Source organism: Apteryx mantelli, chromosome 6 (genome assembly GCF_036417845.1).
Source record: "Apteryx mantelli isolate bAptMan1 chromosome 6, bAptMan1.hap1, whole genome shotgun sequence".
Lineage (NCBI taxonomy): Eukaryota > Metazoa > Chordata > Aves > Apterygiformes > Apterygidae > Apteryx > Apteryx mantelli.
Genome location: NC_089983.1, coordinates 47,492,136 through 47,514,266, shown reverse-complemented (window position 1 = coordinate 47,514,266; position 22,131 = coordinate 47,492,136).

Genomic DNA, 22,131 nt, shown 5'->3' with positions numbered 1-22,131 from the left:
GTGGGAACGGGCTAATAGTCGTCAGCTTGGTTCTGTCAAGTACACGATAAGCCTAAATAAACCTGGAGCTTTTACTAGTGTCCTTTGTTTGCTGCTGTAGACGCTGATTTGTTCTCTGCGTGCCCTTTGTTTGTGCATGTCTGTAGAAAACATACAGGTGGATACAATGGCAAAAAAGGATAAAAGTAAAAACTAAATTAGGTACTTTAAAAGACACCAAATATTTCTTTTTTTTAGTTATTCATGTTTTAATTTGAATCTCATTTGTAACAAAAAGCTGCTATCCTTTACAGAACCTTTGAAATAATAGTAATAATAAGAAAACCAAACTATCAGGGAAAATATTTGTTCTTTTTTCCCTTCAGAGAAAACGTTTTGGATTTTGTGAACAAACATGCAGTAATATTCATTTCAACTTTTTTGTTTGCATTCTGCTGTTAATATTTTTGTACAAGGCATTTCTTCTGTTCCATTATAGGCTATTTAAATGTTCAAACACAGCTCGACATAGATAGAAAAAGCTATGGAGTATGCCTGTTGACTTCAGGTCTCTTTGAGTCTGGCCCATAATAAGTCCTGATATGAATGGTAGTATCAATGCAGGAAAATAACTGTATATATTAAAAGTGAAGATGTACTCTTGGCGCGAACCTTGCCTCTTATAATTATGTACCTTAGGAAAACTTGCCTTCATAATCACTTACACTGCTGTATTTACTACAATTACTGTGTAGAATGATTCAAAAGAAAAAAAGAAAAGAAATAGTAATATATTTTGAGGATCTCGAAATTCTGCTTAAATAGATAATCACAGTTGTTCTCTGTTTACCAAATGAAAAACTGAGGCATGATATATTTTAAAGGCAATGTTACTGCATGATGCTAAAAATATTGTGGTAACACCATCTTTATTGTACTCAAGCTGATAGAAACCTTGATGTGGAGTTTAATCAGAAATAAAATATTTTCTGGTTAGTTGCCTGAAAAAGAGGTGAGAGATCCACTGTGATCAAGTTACAGGAAGAAATATAAGAGTGTTGCTTATGCTTTCAACAGAGAGTCTTGTACTCGAAAGGAAGACTTGGCCTGTCAGTTATTTCTGTTATACCTGAATTTATTAGAATTTTGGGCTGGGGTAAGAATGAGAGGAAGTTCAAGCTTTCCATGCAGTTTCTTGGCCAGGGATTTACTGAGAATGTTGACTTTGAAACTTGTTTTTGCTAAGTACGTATGCAACTGAAATTTCCTAATAATTTCTTTGTATTTGGAAAAAAAGAAGTTCACCCACGTCAGCCTAATCCCTCTGACTGCTAATTCTTTTCACATTTATCATCAGTCATAGAAAGTCCCTACCACCGAACCTCATAGGATACAGCAATTGTATCCCACTTGCATATACAATATGAGCTGTCCATGTCACTACTATGGGTTTTGGAGAGCAGACGCTTTTGACTAAAAATTTGGTCCATGTGGAAAATTCCCCTTAATAAATTTAGGATATTTATTTACTTGTAACATGTGTCCAATTAGCTCCAAGTTACGGTGAATGGAAGAAAATTTTAAATGACATTTTTCTTCCAAAACAAAATAAACCATGTTAATATTACTCTATCCCTTCTGGCTACAAAAAAATTCAATACACTTCTAGTACCCTGAATTTGTCATTACCCTAGAGAACGTGTTACAGAATAATAATACTTTGCTCTGCTATAAGACCTTCCATCTGAGTGTATCAAATTGTTCTACAAACAGTAATGAATGAAAGCACACATCATCTCTATGAACTTGGGAATGCCTCTATTTTATAGGCGGGAAAAGCGAGAAAGCATACTGTAATTAAGTGACTTAGCTAAACTTAAATAGCATACTATTAACAAATTCAGGAACAAATCCCAGAAATTCCGATTCAACCACTTACACCTAGTGAAGGTACTCCCATCTACTCCCACTGTGCTAGAACAAATCTAATACTTTACAACTTTGTCCTCTCGCATTTGACATTCTTGAATTTCCTAGAGCCTTCCAGTTAAGAACTAAAACAGCGAGCGTTTCATAAAAATGTGATAGTTGTTGTCGAGCACTTCAAACACTGAATTTTGGAATCCATGCATGCTATTGTGCATCCTATTGCAGATACGTTACATAATGATTGAACATTTAACTTAAAATGAATTGCAGTGTGGTGTATACATTCAGCTGCTAAGCAAAAGGGGAACAGTATTAATTTCAGGCAGCCCCCAACCTAGTCAGAAAATGCCAAAGTGCTTCTAAATCTTTAGCCTGACCATAAAAAAATTAATAATTTAGTAAAAGATGTTTTATTACAGGGTCTCCCCTTCTGTCTCTTTGGCGTGGAGCCAAAGTACACTATGAAGTAACAGTTGGAAGTGACCTCCACTCCTTCAGATGAGTTGTTTCTTTGGTTTGGCTTAAAATTAATCATTTGTTTAAAAAAAAATATTGTAGACATTTCTTGGTAAGCCCCAATTTCAACTAGTAGTGTGGCTCCTTGCCAGTGTCTAATATGACATCAGAGTGATGTTACTATGATTATGCAGTACACATTGGAACTGTAATACATTGCTATGATGATATATTAAACATTGACATGGAACCTGAATATATAATTGGCAATGACAAAAGAAAGCATGATTTAATATCTTCCATGCCACCCTCCCCACTCCAGTTGCTCAGGGTCATGCCTTCTTCCTGCATTCTCATTATTTCCAATAGAATATCTTGATGTTTGGCAAGTATTTATAGGAACCTACAAGAGCCTCTTGGTTGAATATGTTTTGTACATAATACAACAGTCAAGGGATTTCTAATATGGTGTATTTCTTACAAAGGAAAGCCTTTAAAATATATATATTTTTTCCCTTTATCTAGAAGATAGGACAATGCTTAGTTAAACATTAGGTCATTCCCATGATATTAGGTGTTAGATAAGCTTAAAATATACCATACTCTGCATAAGGCCCTAAACTAATCATTGCATGAGTTGTTTTTAACTTGTTTGTTTTTGATTTGTTCTAAAAATTGCATACTGTATTTATAAAATCACAGAGGACCCTTTGGGTATAAACTGTCCTTCACATTTTTACATCTCCAGCTGAATACTCCCTTTCCCATAGTGTCTCCTTGGCTTCTATTTCTTATAGTATTCAGAAAAAATATATTGTGTTAAAGCCAGCAGATATCATACCCTTGGGGAAAGTTGAATATTCATATTCCCATGAAATTCTTCCCCCTTCCCTGATTGTGCTGAAGTGAAGACATCTTCCAAGCTGTTCTCCCTCTTTCTTTATCCTTAGCACCAAGTTCAAGCTCTCTGCCTTTTGGCCTGGGTCAGCTGTAGCTATCTTCTTTCCTGTTCAGCAAGAGCCAAATAGGCTGTCTGAAGTACTTCATTACATATTTTGCATCTTAGAGTCCTCCCTCCATCTTGCACAGTTTTGTCAAAGGGAAGGAGAATCATCTTCTCTTCTGTATAATAAGGATGGTATTTCTACCAAGCTAAAGTTCCTTAATGGACTCAGAACATTGTTTAACTTAGCCATGGCATGGTTTTGTCATGCAAGTTCTTTTTTTCCACGTATGTATAGTCTTCTGTGCTCATTTTTTTTGCCTGGAATAAGCCTACTGTCTCAGAAGCTAATTAAAGTACCATGGCTGCCGCCTTGCATTACCCATATAAAAACAGAACAGTGACTCCCAGCACCACTGTAATGTAGCTTATTCCTTGTTTAAGAAATCATCCTTGTCTGTGTGTTTTACTATATAAGCTTATTCACATGTATGCTTGGCTCGCCTGCAAGCCGTTTGTTGTGGGCCACCGTTAAAGGGTTTTTTCTTCTTTTCTTCCCCCCAATGCTAGAGTTGTATTAAGACACCCTGTAAAATCTGGTGATGTATCTGGTAGGCAATCTAAATTGTGATTAGCCAATGGAATTCTGCATTTCCATTAACACTGAAGCCCAGTGTCCCTGAGATTTATATCCCTGAATCTCTCAATTGATTTATAACCTGGTAATCCTTTTATCCCCATTTATATGCAGCATAACTTGACGTAAGTGCTAGAATGTCTCCATTAATCGAATTCAAGAGTGCTGGACTGAGAAACTGGACTAAAAACTTTTAGACCATACTGTAAATACACTTTGTGTCAAAGGAAGCCGGAAGGTAATACGTCCTTGAGTTACTTCATCTTTATGCTCACCCGTAAGCAAAATGAAGAAAACCCCAACTATTTGGGCTATGTTTGAAGTATCTGTTCCAATGAAAATGTGTGAAAATACCTCGTTGTGCATACTGAGTGCACAACGCCCCATCCCGCAGCAGCTGCTGAGCGCAGCCCCATCCCGGCGCAGCCTGCGATGCGGCGCGGCTGGAGGCGAGCTCCGAGCGGCCACGTCTCTGCAGGTTACCTGGTTTGCACGCCGCGTGGTGCAGGGAGGTGAACCTGCGTCCCAAACACAGCGTAGTGCCTTTGTAGGGATCTTCAAATCCCATTAAAGTCAATGGGAACTGTGTATCCAGTTTTCAAAAATGTCTTTCACATCAGTTCAGTCTCCACCTGTTTTAGGTGCCTGAATGCTTCTGCTGCTGTTACTCGAGAACCAGAAAATAGAAGATGTTTTTCTTTCCTTCTCTCAAATCGCACAGCAGTAACCTCTCCAGAGTTATATGGCACACAAATGTGGACTCCCAGCACTGCTAATTGTAATTATGCAATGGAAAATTTATTAGGTACTGCAGCTTTCCGTTATTACTACTCCTTCGTTGTGGACTTAGAAATTATTTGAAAACACTGCTTGTAAGAAAATCCGTGTAGCGTCTGTGAAACAATGGCTCACCAGCAGCAGCCCTGTCCCTGACCTTTAGTGGCCATGTCTGCAGAGGATGGGTAGAGTCCCATGTTACACTTAAATCAAATATGTGGCACAGCAAATGGAGGAGCTATTAAAATATATTTATTATTCATTATTACTAAATTGCCTGCATGTGGAATACTACAGAGTAGCAAACTTACAATTTTGTTGACTCATTAAAAGTCTACACTGTCATGTCCTGCAAAACCCAAATTTGTATTTATAGCATTAATTTTAAAGCTCCGTTTAAGCAATTACATCTGTGTATTACATGAAAAGGATACAGAATAAAGGTAAATCTTACAGTATGCTGGAAATTTGCTAGTGAATGCACTGCTATCTATCTTGAGACTTAATGTGCTGTTGGGATAGAACCTGATTTAACCCAGAAACTTACAGGTGAGACTGTGGAAGATAATGTGTGCCACTACTGAGGATGTGTTAATAAATTATAATTCTGTGTGCTCTGTGCATTCCAATTGCCTTTTTAGTAAATACTTAACACATTAAAGTCTGCCAGAAAATCAGATGAAATGAAACCAATTTAATTCCTTAATTTGTATTATGTTATGCAATACTACATCATGTTGCGCCCATAGAAACAAGAAATTGATATTTTCTGAACCAGATCTTCTGTTTCTTACCAATTTGTTAATATGCTGGTATTTTTAGGGAGAGGATGATATGATAACTTTTCATCACTTGGATGTAATGTCTTCTTACACTGTTGGATGAGTAAAGGAGTAAATAACAAAAAAGGAGTGCAGTCATTCCTGCCTGGCTGTATTATGATGATGAAGCTTTAATTCTGCAGTAATTATAAGAACTTAATGCATTGAAAGCTCATTGTCAGAAAAGGTGTGAAAACTGTTGTACTTTATGATAAAATTCCACGTTTTTCATCCCAGACCTGCTTAACATTAAGCATGAGTACCTTAGATGATTAAGTTGCTTAAAACTGAATAATTATATGAATACTTACAATATCAAGGCATTTAGTAAGCAAATATATAAATAAAACCAACTAACCACAACTAATCACCTGTGAGGGGAAAATACTCTTCTGCTCACTGTATGTGTGGGCTGAAAAGAAAGGCCAATAGAAATCTCAAAAGTGTAATGGTCATTGACAACAAAAAACCAAAAAAGCGGATTAGTCTGAAAAACAGCCACAAGAAAGTTTTCATGCAAGCGTTGGAAATGCAGTATAACCTTACCATAAGTCAACAAGCTTGTTTCTGAGTGAAGCCACTGTCAGTGAGATTAGGCTATTTTTTAAGGTCCTGCCTAAAAAAAGAAGATAATTGGCTTTGTTATACCTTAGATGGGAAAGAAAATGAAATGGATTTAATACTGCTTAATGAATTTTCTCTGCACAATTTTAGTATCCTTTGTTGCTCCTAAAGCCATCTCACTGACTACTTTAGATATTACTAATTTCCTTTTTTGCTTACCAAAGTCAAGAGCAGAACCATTCTCTGTTTTGGCCATGTGCTGTATAAAATAATTGACTGTGTGATGAAAAACTATCTTGTCATATTTTGTAATAAAACAATATTTTTGTGCATAACTTGACCTGTCCTGGTGAGTTATGCTGCTCATTGTTTCATAGTAACAATTTCCAATGGGATTTTAATAAAACTCTTGCACTTACTATCTTGTACAATGTAAGCTGTTATATTCAATTTGTAAGAAAAATATTCAGGTATAAAACTAGATAATCTGTATCCCTTTAGAATCAAAAGTCACTTTGCCAAAATATTTTAACACATGAAATTGCTTCTTAAGAGATGTTTGCTATGATAAAACGACAGAAAACTACTTTTCCATTATAATTATAACTGACTAGTGGTGCTAAGTTTTTATAATTTAAAGGTATTCTCAAATCTGACAGCTCTTCCATGTTGAATTATGCATTTCTGGCTCTTAAATAGTTCTGCTGGCATCAGACAGCTGAGATGAAGTTGTCTTTCTAAAATAATTGCTCCATGGAGCATCCATTATACCTTCAGAAAAAATGTATTACTTGACTTCTACAAATTATAGACTAGCCTATAATGGGTATTTTTGACAGCTATTAGCTTTTTAAAAAAATCTGAACAGTAAAATGAGTATTGATATCACTCTGCCGTGTCTTGCATGTTAATACCAACCTTTCCTGTACTTCTCTTCTAGAGCATGATGTAATCATTAATTACAATAATATTGATGTAATTGCACTCATCCTAAACTCCCCCCACTGTAATAGCAACGTGTGATTCTTTTTCTAAAGTAATACTCACTTCATATTTCCTGTTCTTGGGGGGGGAAAAAAAAGTACAGACTTGAGCATAAAATCCTGTGACATATTTTGTCATCATCAGTGCTTAGGATGAACGTATCTTGGCTTGAGTGCAGAGTTAGACTGTTCAAGCTGTGGGAGGCTGCGGTGCTCTGGCGTTTCACGTGTAATACTGTGGTATAGCTCTTCGTTCTGTGGGCCTAATCCTGGAAACTTCACCTTCATAAGTTATGCAAGAAGAGCCAGAGAAACATGTTTTGGCATCTGGACCCGCTTTCACTGGGTGGCTTATGCAGCCAGCTGAGTTCATGCATATTTGCCCGTGTGGTGCCTAACAAGTGAAGAAGTATACCAAACGCTTTCAGATACTACTTTAGTAATTTTAGACTTCATTAATTTGCATATGGCACCATGTATGCGCTTGGCAGTTCAAAAAGTGCCAAAAGAGGAATTACTGGGAAAAAAGAAAAGAGAAGCTTATTGAGCATTTCAGTAAAATGAGGTATTCTGTACATTCAGTGTATATTGTCTTGCTTTTATTTTGCAGGTTTGCAATTGAAGTGAGTATCTCTATGAACAGAGTCCTGTCCACCCGTGTTGCCAAACTGAACGTTTTCTTGAAGAGGAGCACTTCTTCAAAGGAAAGTATAAACCTTTCACGTACCCATGTGTTTCATGAATTGAGTGGAGAAGGGAAGGTGGTTGTGGACAGGGCATGTTTTATATTTTTTGGAAATGCTGTACAGAACTCAGCTATAGTAACGTAATTGTAGTATGTAAGCTAGATGAACTGACTTCCGTAATAACAGTTGCATATATTAATTTACATTGAAATTAACCACAGTAATAAGGGATCAAGGGTACAAGGTCTTTTGCACCCTGATCATTGCAGATCAGGCCTGTGGCCTGGTACAGCCAGACATGGGCTAGGTCCATGCTGCTGTTTATTCATATATTTGGCACTTCAGTGAGAAGGGAAGGAGGATGGGGGTGGGCTCCGAACTGTGTGATTTAGGGAAAGAGGAAGAAATAGGGATTCTGCAAGCAGACAGGGCAGGGAGAATTATTCCTGCCTGCGCCAGCACCTGCTTGCACTGCCTGCAGCCTCCCAGGAAGATGTGTCAGAGACTCTGCCAGAGCAGACCATCTTGGAGCGAAGGGTGAAATCAATTCAGTGAGTTGCTGTATGCACTAAAGACAAACCCACTGTTGCTCCTGAGGGTGCGTTAAGCTTTCTCAGCCCCTAGCCTCCCTCTCAAAATCACTCTGCTGGTGTCATGAAGACCAAAGTTGTGATCACTAATGATGGGAACAAAATGATGGATTCGTTGTTAGGGCAGTATAGTTCGGTTTTGCCTGTGTTGCTGAAAACACTTGAACTTGCATAACAGGGACCTAGTAGCCAGGCCAATTGTGTGCGGTGTTTGCAAGAATAAGCAAAAAGGTGAGCAGGTGTAACATCTGTGCTAGCGCTGCACAGCGCTGGTTACACAGCAGCGAAAGATACGGCCATGCTAGGGCCCACAACTATCTTTGGTGTCCTTTGAATGCTTATCACCACTGGACCTTAAGTATAAAAATCTGCTTTAGAAAAGCAGTAAGAAAAAAGGACAAAACTTTTCTTGTCAAACTAGATATTTCCCTTTTCACAAAATAATCAACACCAAGTATCTTGAAATAAAACTATATTAATGTCATAACAACAAAAAATAGCAACTGTAAAAGTTCTCAGTGTTGATAGAAATTGTTGATAGAATAAACTCCAAAAATTCCATTATAATCTTGCAAAAAATTTAATGGGATAGTAATCAGTGTAATACAAACTATATTTAGAAGCACTACAATTATTACATAATACATCATGAAGACCCTCTAGAGATGGTATTACCAGAGATTATGGGCTAGTTCTGAAAGCCATTAAGGATCTATTAGTTGCCAAACTGGTCCATCCATAACTTTCAGTAATGTTCTCTCTGGAGCATTGCTTTCTTATCACATGATAATAAAGGGGAACTGAAGCTTTCCCCATGACTGTTGAAAGAAAAAGTAGTCTTGTCGTTTTAGATATTTTGTAATTGATGCCTTTATTATATCTTTGATTCAAGTTCTACAGTAATTTGAGGAATTAATCAATTTATCTGCTGGGATTTGTCTTTTTTCTGTTTTTGCCTATCCACTAGGTAACTTTTGAAGTTTAAAAAAAAACAACCCACAAACTGTTTTTCGTGTTAGTGGAAGTTTGTTAGACTAAAAATAAAGAAAAAAAGAGTTTAGACTTTGTTTCTGCTTGGTGAATTGGAACGTAAAATCCTGCATTGCTGAGGAATCATAAAGTACACGGAGAGTTGGGGTCTCTTTCAGCAGGAGTGAGTTAGAGGATTGGGCTTTATATGCAAGACTGGGTCAGATGACACCAGGAAGAATGCATCAGGTTTTGAACACATAATGCATAACAAAGGACATAATTATAATTTTGCAAAAAACCCCATTATTTTAAAGTCATAAGCCAAGATCCTGTTACTCTAGGGGCTTCAAAAAACAGCCCAGAGCGCACACAACTGTATAAATGGTGACTGCTGCAACTTGCTTAAAAATCTGAAATTTATACTCAAAACCCATAAAAATGATATAGAAAATGAAAAAGTTTGCATTTATAGAATAGTCATTTTCAGTATTTTTGGTATCTGTGAAGAGATCATACATAGTTTGATCTTCAGGCATATTGGAAATCACTTTTTTCTTGATCCATTCTTTCTCCTCTTGTTTAAACATGAGAAATGTCAGATCTACTTGTGAGAGTTTCTAAATTGGTCCATATGACATCTTAAAGGTTATGACTTGTATTAGATTTCACTTGTAGTTATTCACCTATTATCTAACAACATTCTGAATATGGAGAAGAAATGTGACTTTCTACTGCTTTTTAATGAACTAAATCTCTGCAGAATGGTGTACTCATTAAGCATTCCTCTGAATTAGTTTCTTTACTGGAGGGCAAGAAAATCCATTGTTCTAAAAAGTTTATATGAAAATGAAAACAAGACCCTCAAATTGAATTCTTAGAATGTATCTGCTGTTGCTAGTATGTACAGAAACTGTAGTACTATAACCTGAATCCTACTGGTCATGTAGATGCAGAGTGTTGTGATAATATGTGGAGTTCTTGAACACCTGAGGATATAAGTGCATTCATAATAAATTGTTACACTGTGCAGATTACTAAGATAAAGTGCGCATAAAGCAATAACAGATCATCAGGGTTATGTTTTGCATACACTTTGCAAAGGAAGAAATGGCTGCATAAAATGAGAACCAGCGAAGAATCCAGCCCATGAGCTTTTCTAATAAATATTAGATCTTATTTTAGGGATTCCATCAAAGGCTTTTAATGGAGGAAAGTGTTTGGATTTTAAAGTTTACTTTGCTGAGTAATATAGGTGTAAAATCAGAGCTATTCTAGACAAAGTAGTTTGTAGAACAGTTTAATCGCAGGACAGTAGTGTGTACTTTGTGTGTGAATGTGTGACTATAGCCACACAGTAATTCTGAAGTAGTATGTGGGATGTTAACTTGTCACTGTTTTATTGCAAAAATCAAGAAATGTCTGATTAAGTCAGAGAAAAGTTACTGCATTATTAAAATGGATGAATCATTTTTTTCTTTCTTATGGTTTGTCAAATTTATAAAATATTATATTTCTCTTCAGATAGAGTTACATACTGTGTAGCTTAGAGATAATCCCTATGGTCTTGGCATATGTTACTTAATTGTCTCAGAAGGAAATACCATAAATACCATGCTGTCATCTCCCATGGGCATTTGCTCATCTGTCACAGTGGGAGCTCCAGACTGGGTGAGGTGCTCTAAGACATTTCTTAAACTATGTAAATCACAGCCATATCTCCTTCCTACTTCCCAAATGGTCAATTATGTATAAACATGTGTTAATAAAAATTTGCTTCTTTTGCCTCCAAGGTACACACCCAGAAAGCTATGTGAACATGGTAAACTATAAATGCCATTATTATGTGATTCAACCTATGACATAAATTACTGATTTAAAATGCCTAAATAGATATGAAAGTCTGTGGGATTCAGACAGGCCCCCAAAAAGCAAAACAAAGCTATCAATAAAAGTCATTAAATAAGACAAGTTTCTCCATTTCTTTAGTTCTCTCTTAAGAGAACTGTTTTGTATCTACCTACTGAGAGCAAAGCAATTAGAAGATTATGTTGAAAGTATGCTAAAGGCTATTTAACACATTTGCTGCTTAATGACCTCTGTACAGGTTCAGTTGCTATATGAGTTAGAAAACAGCCAAAGCTGAAGGGATACAGATTGCAAACAACTGTGGTGCATATTGATACAAAGAGATCCAGGAGAGGCAGATAGAAAGGGAAATGACATCAAGGGTGCTATGTGTAGCTGCAGCACCGAATAATTTCCAGGGGATCGCCACCTGCTGTTAGAAAAGACCTTACAATATGACGGCCTGTATTGTTGGTACGTGTTTTGTCTTCAAATAGCCCGTGGCACGCCTGTCTTATTGGATAGTTATGTCCCTGTCTAAATCGACTCTTGGACTGTATTTATATGGGTCATCGTGATTATTTTGAAACAGAATCTCTATTTGAATTTACACTCCTCCAAATTTAGGATATAGCCAATCAATAGAGAATTAAATCTCATGCTATGCTATTGATTAACATTCCTTAAATACCTAATGGTGAAACATTTTTGATATACTTAGAAATTGAATTGTCCACATGTATTGCTGCTGTATCGTTGGTGAATCTGGAAAAAGTGTTGATCAGACTACAGAAAATGGTACATCCTACTCTTTGTGAGATGAGTAGCACATGAGACACAAGTATAACTGAGCTAAGTATCTTCAGAGCAGCCCATTAATGCTTAGGTAATTTCAGAGGCGAGATGAGAAAGATCACTTAATGCTATTGCATGTAAATGACACAAAGCTTGGTCTGAAAATTACGTGGATGAGCTGAGGTTAACAGTCATTTGTAGGAAAAATAGTCCAGTAGTGATATTTGTTGTGTGTAGGAGCAGTTTCTCCAGTTTTTGCCAAATAGTAGAAGTTAATGATAAATAAGTTGAACAAGGTAGCATTCAGTGTAAATTAATGGTTGTCTGAAAAATTGCCAACGTTAATTTTCAGTCGGCGTTTCTCTTCAGCAAGTGGCAAAACTCACTTAGGTCAGTGAAGGACACTTGCATAGACTTTGGGGCCTTGATACTACATCACTAGAAGAAACAGCTGTGAATCTTAGCGAATAATTTTAAATATTGTCGCCAGTGGTTCTAGTTTTAGTCGCTTAAAAACTTAGACTTGTAGTGTTGCGGCTGTCGCTCTGCCTTGGGGGACTGAAGGCGTCTTTCAGGTGTGTCGCATAGGGAACCTCCAGGACCGCGCGGCCAGAGCATCTTAAAGATCATGGTGCGGCACGGCAAGGTGTGAGGGAGAGCGGTGAGGGGAGCGACTTGCGCTGTTGATTACACATGGACCGCTACCTCCATGTCTCAAACACAGGTTCAACAGCCCCAAAATCTAGGTAGGCCTCTTTCTTCCCACTTCCAAATAGCAGCAGATATGGCCTAAATTTAGGCATGTGTGGTGGTGGTGGGGTTACATCTCATTTATGCAAGCGTTTACAAGACTTTCCCTGAGCAAATAGCTTTTTTTACCAGTGCTTTATTTTTCTTAGGGGTTTGAACTGAAGGAATTTAAGCTTTATCTTCACATGCATATTTCATAGATTAATAAACATAAATGTATTATTCTTTCTTTATTTTGTGGTAAGTGTTCTGTGCTAAATATCTTTATGATTAGCAGAAACAGAAGTAAAAAGGATAGCTAGCTGGAATTGTTGCTTTTTTGGTGCTATGATTTTTTTGGTCCATACTTACAGGGTCAAATAGATAGTGTGAATTATGATGAATTTGTTTGTTTTCCTTCTCTCTTAAAGAAAAAAAAAGTTTAGTGTAATATAAGACATTTGAATTTATTACCCTTCATCAAAGACGGCTTTTGGCAGCATTTTATCACCAATGAACTCACTGGCATATAAAAAACAATACATGTGCAGTTCTGCAAAACAGGAAAGGAAATTTGATGGGAAGGCCTATTACATCACTTGAGCAAGTATTTTTTTAACCAAATAAAATTGTAGAGGCGCCATTCACATTGCTGTAGCTAAAGGCCATCATAAACCCCTGTTTTCATGGTGTTGTATATTGTTACTGAACCATTAAAAACTATACAACCTTTAAAATTGGCATTTTGTGGAGGACTAAGCTTGGAAAGGGGAATGTGTCTGTGTGTTTTTAAATTGGGAAAAATATTTGTCAGTTAAAAAGGTCAAGCAGCTAATATTTATTTGCATTGTTCAGATTTAGTACCATTGTGTCTTAATGTTCTGTGTATGCTTAAACCTCAATAAATGAGGAGTTTTTTAAAATGTCCATTTGTCTTTCTGCTCCAAAATCTAGTTTTGTGGGAAGACATTAACCTCATAGTAAGATTTATTATGTCCTGATCACACAGAGACATGAGCATGTGCACAATTTTACATGCCGTGATTGGTACCAGTGAGTTAAAGTTATGCACATCTTTACTGACTGCATGGGACTGCAAAAGAAAGGATCTCACACTTTTTAGTACTCACAACTGTATGAAGTGCCACAAATATCTATGCCATTACAACTGAATGTAAAATGATAGTAGTAATGAATAGCCATAATTTTATTGTAAACCCATGATTTGATTTGCTAAAGTGTCTGCAGAGAGCAGAGAGGAGTCTTGTATCCTTGAGTCATATAATGATATTTTCTAAACATTCCTTCTAAATGTGGAACCTTTTTCTCCTTTCTGTATCTTTCATTCTATAAGATCTTGAAAAAGCTACATAATAAGTCCTTAAAACGTAGATAAATTGTACTGCAAGTGAGATATCTTCCTGTGAAGTAAGTGTAGCGTTACGCTTCCCATCAGAGCAGAAAACTTCTTGATAGTTTTATTGTGTCACGGTGGTGTAAAATTATTATACAGGATCACTTGCAACATTTTCCCTTTGTGTTTCATGTAGGAAAGCCCATGTAATTTTAATTTTTCATTTCAGAATCTTCCACTACACATTTTCTGACACAAATCTTTCATTCCATCATTAAGTAACATTATTTGTTTCCTTGCATGTTACATAATTAGGTGAAAACCTAAATTATGACATATTTAAATGAATGAAAATAAGCACGGTGGTATATGTTACAGAGCAGTCCATCTGTACCGGTTATCTGATTATGGGATATTCACTCCCTCATCATGGATGCAAATTGCATCAGCTGCTCTGTGACCTTCAAAGTCTAATTATTCCCATTTAATATTAGGCTCCTGAGTTTTAAAAGACATATAGTTTATGTTTACTTGTGGTTGAAGATGAGAAGTGTCATTATATCACTATTGCTAATTTAAGTCCAGTTAAAATATCTAATGACCATATGTAAACGTGAATCATACGCGTTCTTTATTGTAGTTTGCTAAATTACTCATGGAAGAAAAATGTTCTTTTTCTACATGCTTCTGATATGATTTAAAAATCTTAGTAACATGATGCTAGCATCTTCCCAGAAACATGCCATCATGAGTTTAATAATCAAATGCAAATAATAAATAGTGACACGTAATAATAGGAGCGCTGTCATTTGTCTCTCTCTCTCCCATCTTGGTTCCTTCAGTGCTGTGAACAGCCTTCAGCCTGTGCCCCATCTGGTAATTCCAGCCAAACCCATGTCAGTAGGTCCTTGGAGTTGTAACCATCTGCTACGCTGTTGAGGACCCACTTGGCAATGGCATGTTCTCCATCTGGTTCCAAGAACCAGTGTCTAAAACCCAACGATAACTTGCACAGGTGACTTTTTCTAGGTGTCACCAGAAATGTATGAAAAATGGGTTTGGAATAGGTTAGAAGTGAGGAGAATAGGTTGCAAGAGGAAAAGCAAGGGATATATAAGGTGAACGCTAGTTTGCAGATCAGTGAATAATATACTTTCTAAGGAGAAAGCTAAGTGGTGTGGCAGCCAAGCTAAATCAAACCTGATTATTATACGAAATATGACATCAAGTTACATAGAAATACCTCAGACACCAAAATGAGTATGGGATCAAATGTGGACACAGGTGGCTCCTGGTAGTAGGAGGTGGCTGAATTTCTGAAATTGAGAGGCATGGTGCTTGCCAGGCTTTGGAGGAAATGCCGACCTCCTCGGCGGAGAAGGATAGGCAACAGGGGCAGGCAGGGCCCCTGCGACCCTGGGAGCCAGGAGACTGCCGAGCTCGCGTGCAGGGAGGTGCTCCAGCCTGTGCCTATTGAGACGTAATTGTCTCGGAGCCTGTCGTAATATCAGGGAGATGGGTGCTTCGCACTTTTCTAGCTTTCCCTCTTTCTTTCACAAGCTTCGTCACATTTGACTGCAGTTTCTACGTTCAAGTGGTTATGCCAGCAGTAAAAGAAATACTGAACTAAAAGTTGAAGCTTTATGGTTGCAAAGAAAAACTTTAGAACTTGATGTATGTACGTAGCAAAGGCTCAGAAACCAAAAGATTTCAATATTTTGCTCTTTGAAATTCTACCTTAGTGATTGTTTAAAGGCCTGATTTGTGAACTTGAAGTTTTTGGTTTAGCAGCAAGTGACTAGGGGCTATAGGACTTTGCCTTGGGGAATTCATGATGGCTCTGAGAAAGGCAGAGCGCGAGGGAGCGGTAACGAGAACAGAAGTGAGCACAGGCTTGCGTGCACACGCAGAAGTGAGTGGATGCCCAAAAGGTCTGGTTCTGCTAAATTCTGTGGACATTTCTGTTTCTAAGGTTTAATTTCCAGTTTGCAATTGTTTTGTGCATCTGGCATGATGAGACAGATTAGAAAAAAGAAATATGTATTTTGAAGTACTTATTTTTATTTCTTGCCATGCAGATGTGATAGATCTATTTGCAGCTGTAGGAACTCAGAATATGAGACTAAGGTAGCTGTAGCTCCCCAAATTAGAACAGTATACAGGCTGCTGGAGGGGCAGAGGGAGGGGAAATACCCTTTGTCGATCTCTAACTGCTTAGTTAAGGGTTGTTTTTTGCGTGGCTTTGTCCAGCAGGTACTCATGTCTTCTAAGTAATCTGACAATTACACTGGGAAACCAGCTGGCATACCTCAGAAAGCTGCATAGATATTTTTTCCTGCTAAAGCCCTAAAAAAATGGTATAGAATTGCTTAATACACTTGAAGAATACTAAAAATGCACTACATTTTCACAGGAACTCTCTCTCTTGCAGGGTGAGTTAGCCTATCTGAATTAGAAATACATTAGCAAAGGGATTTGGGTAGACATGTCTATATGGATTAAACAGAGCTGCACTTTGCTTTCCTGAATTTTTTTCTTCCCTCCTCTCCTCAATCATAATGAGAGGTGATTGAATTTATTTGGGTAAAATCCAAGCTGAACCCAGCAGAGGATATTTTCAGAGTTATCCTTTTTAGATACTTGCCGTATCAACCAAGATCTGTTTTTAGGCCCAGTTATTTAAGGCTGCCTTAAAGACTAATGAAATATAGCGTGATGGATGTTATCCCATTTCAGGGACTTTAAAGTAAGTTACTTTCAGAAATGGAAAAAAAACCCTATAATCTTCAAGGCCCGCTTCAGTACTACTCTTCAAGATCATACATTCATTTTTGGTAGTAAGATGCTCTATGTAATGTATATGTTAATCTTTGACAAAAAGTTGATTCTGAATTTTCCTGAGTAAGAAGAGATTCGTAATGGAAGAGAGTCTTGAAAAGCAGAGTGAGCATAGTTAAAAAACACTTCGTTTTTCACCTCTGTGAGATGTAAGATTTTAAAAGCACCTAAGTGAATTAGGAGCAAAACTAGAAATCCTGTCCTAGCTTTACAGTAACATATTAGTGCTTGACAGTTTGTGCACTTTGATAAGTGACATATAGTAGTATTAGCATTTTATCACTGTCTTCTTTGCAAAGCCAGATATATTTAGGTTTCTAAACCTGAAATCCTTCTTTGTACGCTCTGGAGATTATAATTTTTTTATTATTATTTTTACAACATGGTATATTTAGGAAAATAGCCTGACATCGGTTTGTCACTTTTTAGGTCACATTTGTATTATAGTTATAGAATGACCCACTTATATTTGTGAGATTTGTTTATAGATAGCACTATGCAGTCATTTCTATTGAAAGCTCTTGAAAATAATGAGTTATTATAAGTGACATGCTTAAAGAACTGATTCTGTGACCTTAAATTTTTGAGCTAAGATAGAATGTACTTTAATGTTTTTTTGGCTTATATACTTAGCTTATCATGAAATAAAAATTTAGTAATTTTTTTCTTAGATTCTTTGCACTTCTTTATTCATGCTATATTTCCAAAGTGCATTAAAGCTGTCTATATTTAAAAATATAGAAAATTTGTAGTATCAAGTGAGTTTACTTATTTTAAGAATCTTTTGAGTATTCATTTTTATTTCAGTGGTTTAACAATCGTTTTGTCTCTTCTGTTCAAGTGAAAATGCTACGTATCAGGCATAAACAGCTAAATGTAATGTACTAAAAACATTTTTAGCATAATGATTGCTAACTTTGAGCATAAAGTAAATAAGAATGACAATGGAAAGGCCTAATTTACACCTGAGGAAGGCCACAAAATGAGAACAAATTTTATTATGTCAGTTCATGGTTTTCAGTTCAACAGCATATTCAAAAATAGAAAACTCTGCTCAAATGAGGCTTAAGAATCTGACTTGAAAGGTCATAAAATTCAGTTTTAAGGCTAAAATTCATCTCGTTGTTCCTCACTGTAATAGAGATCTTGTAGCAAAAAGTGATGTTACTTGCTGTACTTCATCTCTGGTCACAGTGGAGAATAAACCACTATGTGGAATTCCTTCTGAGAACCATTTCATAAGATTGTTATAGCTATTCAAACTGGAACCCAAATACAGACTGCATTTATATAAGCTTCTAAAATAGCGATTTTGTATTAGTAACTTGTGCAATATAAATTTCCCTATTTAAAAATATGATTTCCATATTTTTCCTCGTCAGTTCAGTTAATAGAGGTAAAATTAAAAGACTGCTCTTAATAATCTGCATGAACTATACTGGGGGAATATAATTACGTTTCAGTTAAGAAACTGAGGGGTATATTAAAAGTTTGCTCCTTAGACTGCAGTCAAGCTGTAGTATCAATTTTCTCTTGGATGCCTCTGTGTTGAGGGCAGAGTGCCTTGCAGGTACAGGAGAACGGGAGGAGGTTGTCGTCGTGTGCTGGGGAGCTCGGAGGATCTTCGCAGCTTTGAGGAACTGATGCACACACGTGAAGAGCCAAGTCTAGTTAAGCAGTTGCTTGCCATCTTCTCAGTCAGGCAGAACAGGGAGTAGAAGCTAGATTCTCCACGTCCTCCATATGTTGGCCCGTGATTTTGGTAAAAATTTGATTCTGAGTATGAAAACTTTCCAGGTTTATTCCTGTGTAAAGTTTTGATTTCAGCATCTTGGCATTTTCAGTTAAAGAGCATTTTGCTGGAAAAATCTTTATGCAGTTAACAGAAAGAATGAAAACAGTGATGCAAAGACTGTATCATTTAATACTTTTTTTTCTTTTTTTCACATGCAAAGAAGTTTATTTGACGAAATCAGCCCACAGTGTTCAAGAAACTGTCTGAATTTTTTAACCGTTTTTGTCTATCATTGGAACTCATGCAGGATGAGGCAAGTGCGACGGCAGTACTGAATTTCTGCCATGGAAAAGGATAGAAAGGAGGGACTGGGGAACAATATAAATAAAATCTCAATTGCAAAAATAATATTGAATTACAAAAAAGGAAATACCTATCTAGAGAGCGTTATTCTAGAAAAAACAAGATGCTTTTAGACTTTGCATTTCTGCAGTATCTAAGCAAGTCTTTGATTTCTGTGTAGTCATCATCATGTGTTTCGAGGAATTGGGGATGTGCCTTTACTCCTAGTTTGCAGACTTTCCCCATCTGAAGTAGATACCCTATGGTGAGGTAGGGAACTAAGTCCAACTATCACAAATTCAGAATCCTAATTAGGATGTTATTCTTCAGAGTTACAATTAATCTTTCATCATTCATCATTCTATCAACACTTTCTCAAGAAGCTCCAAAGCCCTGGGTGGACACAAATAATTGTTCATGCCTTTCCTAATGTTTACATGTCTTTGCATATGCTAAAAATAATCCAAATGGAATATTTTGTGATAAACTTTGTCACAATGCTATACGTCTGGGTATTCTTTCGCATGTGCTATTTTCTTCTAAATTTCCACTTTTCTTTGATGCATTTTAATTGAGAGCACATTTACCTTTTCTCAGTCTAAATTCAATATTCTGCTAACACAGAGGATGTCAGCCTCAAAAGGTAGTTTCTTGTAAACAGTGCATTGATTTCATGCTTCTAGCTGTAATAGAATGTAACCAATGTATTTCTAGTTGCATGTACTTGTTGTATTAAAATATTGGGTGTAGATTGCCTTAGTTAGCGGACTTTGCTATAAAATACTCCATAAAATAATGTTAATCATTATTCTGTATTCGTTTCTCCACATATTTAATTTACAATAGATTAGTGAAATGACTTCATTACAGGTATTTAGAGTAGATTAGTAAATTCATTTGTGCTGATTGAGTCCACATTGATTTGTGATGATTGGCTCCACAGCATATACATCTGGTATGAGGCTGACCTGAAAAAGTATAACTGTGCTGGGGCTGTCTTCCTGTTATAATTGTATGGGCTTACTTCATTGGGTTACGTGTACATTATTGCAATTGAACTAAAATAGGTCTGTTTTTCACTGTGTGCAATTTAGTCATGCATCAATACATTTTTAATTAAAAGTGTGTGACAGGTACAATAGTAGAGTACTCCAAATAATCTTCTAAAGCAGTCTGTTTCCTCAAAGACAGGTAATCAGAATCTGTCTCAGTTGGTGAATGTATAATTTTTTATTAAGATATATGATTAAGCATCTAAAAACTTTATGCTAAATTGTCAGATTTTGGTTGTAAGCCCTGTACTATGAATATTTCAAGTTTATAATAGCAAAGCGAGGCATTCTTCTTGACAGGAAAAAGTGATTTTGCAGGACAGCTTGATTAGTCCATTTTGTAATAACAGTCAGCATTAGAATAGTATATCACGATTTAAATGCTGGAATCACCTAGCTGGCTCTGTGTCAGGGACGGAGCTACAGCAGATGGCTGTGTTGTAGTTCAGCTCTGGTAATGACGTGGGCATAGCTACTTCCAAGGTCGCTGGGACATTTACAGTGGAAGCTAGCTTGCTCTTTCCCCACCATTTCTGTAGCTAATGCTGATGAAGGAATTAAGAATTGCTGTTTCATTCAAGAACATGAGGAAACTGTGGGCCAGATTATGATCTGCTTTAAAATAGCTTCATCCTATACTGTAAGGCAATCTTAGCAGCAATGCAAGCCACTATAGAAGGATTTTCCTGCTTTGAAGGACTGTAAGGTGCTGTGTTTGGGATGTGAAGTAGTTAGGAAGATGAAAAAGTTTAACAGCCATTTGACTCCAGCTTTAATACCAGAGCTGATGTTAGGATCTGGAAGGTCTGAGAGTCCCTTGACGTAAGAGGGAGTTGGCAAAAGTTGAACGAGGTCCCAGGATGCCCCAAATTGTGCCGGGATACTTGCCTGCAGTTGCATGGTTCTGTCAGAGCAGGCAAAAATAGGCGCCGTGTGGCCCTCTCACTCCCACAGTTTGGTCAAGCGCTTCGGACTCTTTGGGTGTTACTGCAGGGACAGTGGAAATCTGTTCCGAAACAAAACTGAAGGCAGATACTAACTGTCCAGAAAAATAGACAATATATAGGTAGAGCTATATAGACAGAACAAGAGTTGGGTATCCAGAGTAAAATAAAATAAAAATAAAATTTAAGATTATTAAATAATGTAATAGTTTTCCTCATTTTTATTAAATGAATTAAAATCACTGAAAGCTTAAAAAAGAGAAGAAAAGAGAAAATAAAATCCTCTGTCTAGAGTTATTGTTCTGGTAAACGTGGACAAGACAAAGCTGCCCACCTATCACTTAACTAAGTAACATGTGCTGTAGTTTCTTCTTAGTGTTTTACCAAATAAAGGAAAAATGATGAGGGGCATTTCTGTGTCCTGAGATTCATGCAAATTATGGTTCTTGTACTCTGAGGAGTGTAGGAAAGCTGTAGATACTCTCCCTGCCCAGGTAATATTTCTTTCGTTCACAGTGTTTGTAATGAGAGTACCGTGGAGGAGTTTTTCTCATGCTAGTAGATTAAAGATCATCAGTTTTATTTCCACATGAATCTCATAAATAGATCTAGTTTATAGAATATTTTGTTTTATTTTAGCATGGTATTGTTATTCAGAACATAACAATTTTCTTATCGTCCATTTAGCAACCAGACTGCAACGCTGATAGGAGTCATTGATGCTAGATGGCTTACTGAAGGGAATTCAGCTTTTACCTGCTTTTTGAACCAAAATAGGTTTGGCCAATGAAAGGTGATCAGGGTAACTCCTTGCTTTGCTATTTTTCCTGTTCCCAGAGAGGGTTGAGAATGTCAGGAATAATGTAGTTCACAGGCGCTCTTTGTTCATGTTCCAGGATAACATCAATGTCTCTTTTGGATATATGAGTTGATACACAGTTATCAGCCCTGTTATGTTCTAGTAATCTTTACTCCTAGATACTGCAGACAGAAATGCCACAAGAAACATAAGCAGTTCTAATTGATTTAGAACCCATTCTCCTGGCTGTAATTATACCATGGGAAGTGAGGGAAGAGAATATAGTATCCTCAAAAAATCACTTTCCTCTTAGCTAAGAGTGTAAACACTATCGCTCACTAGTAATAAATTAGTGAATGCT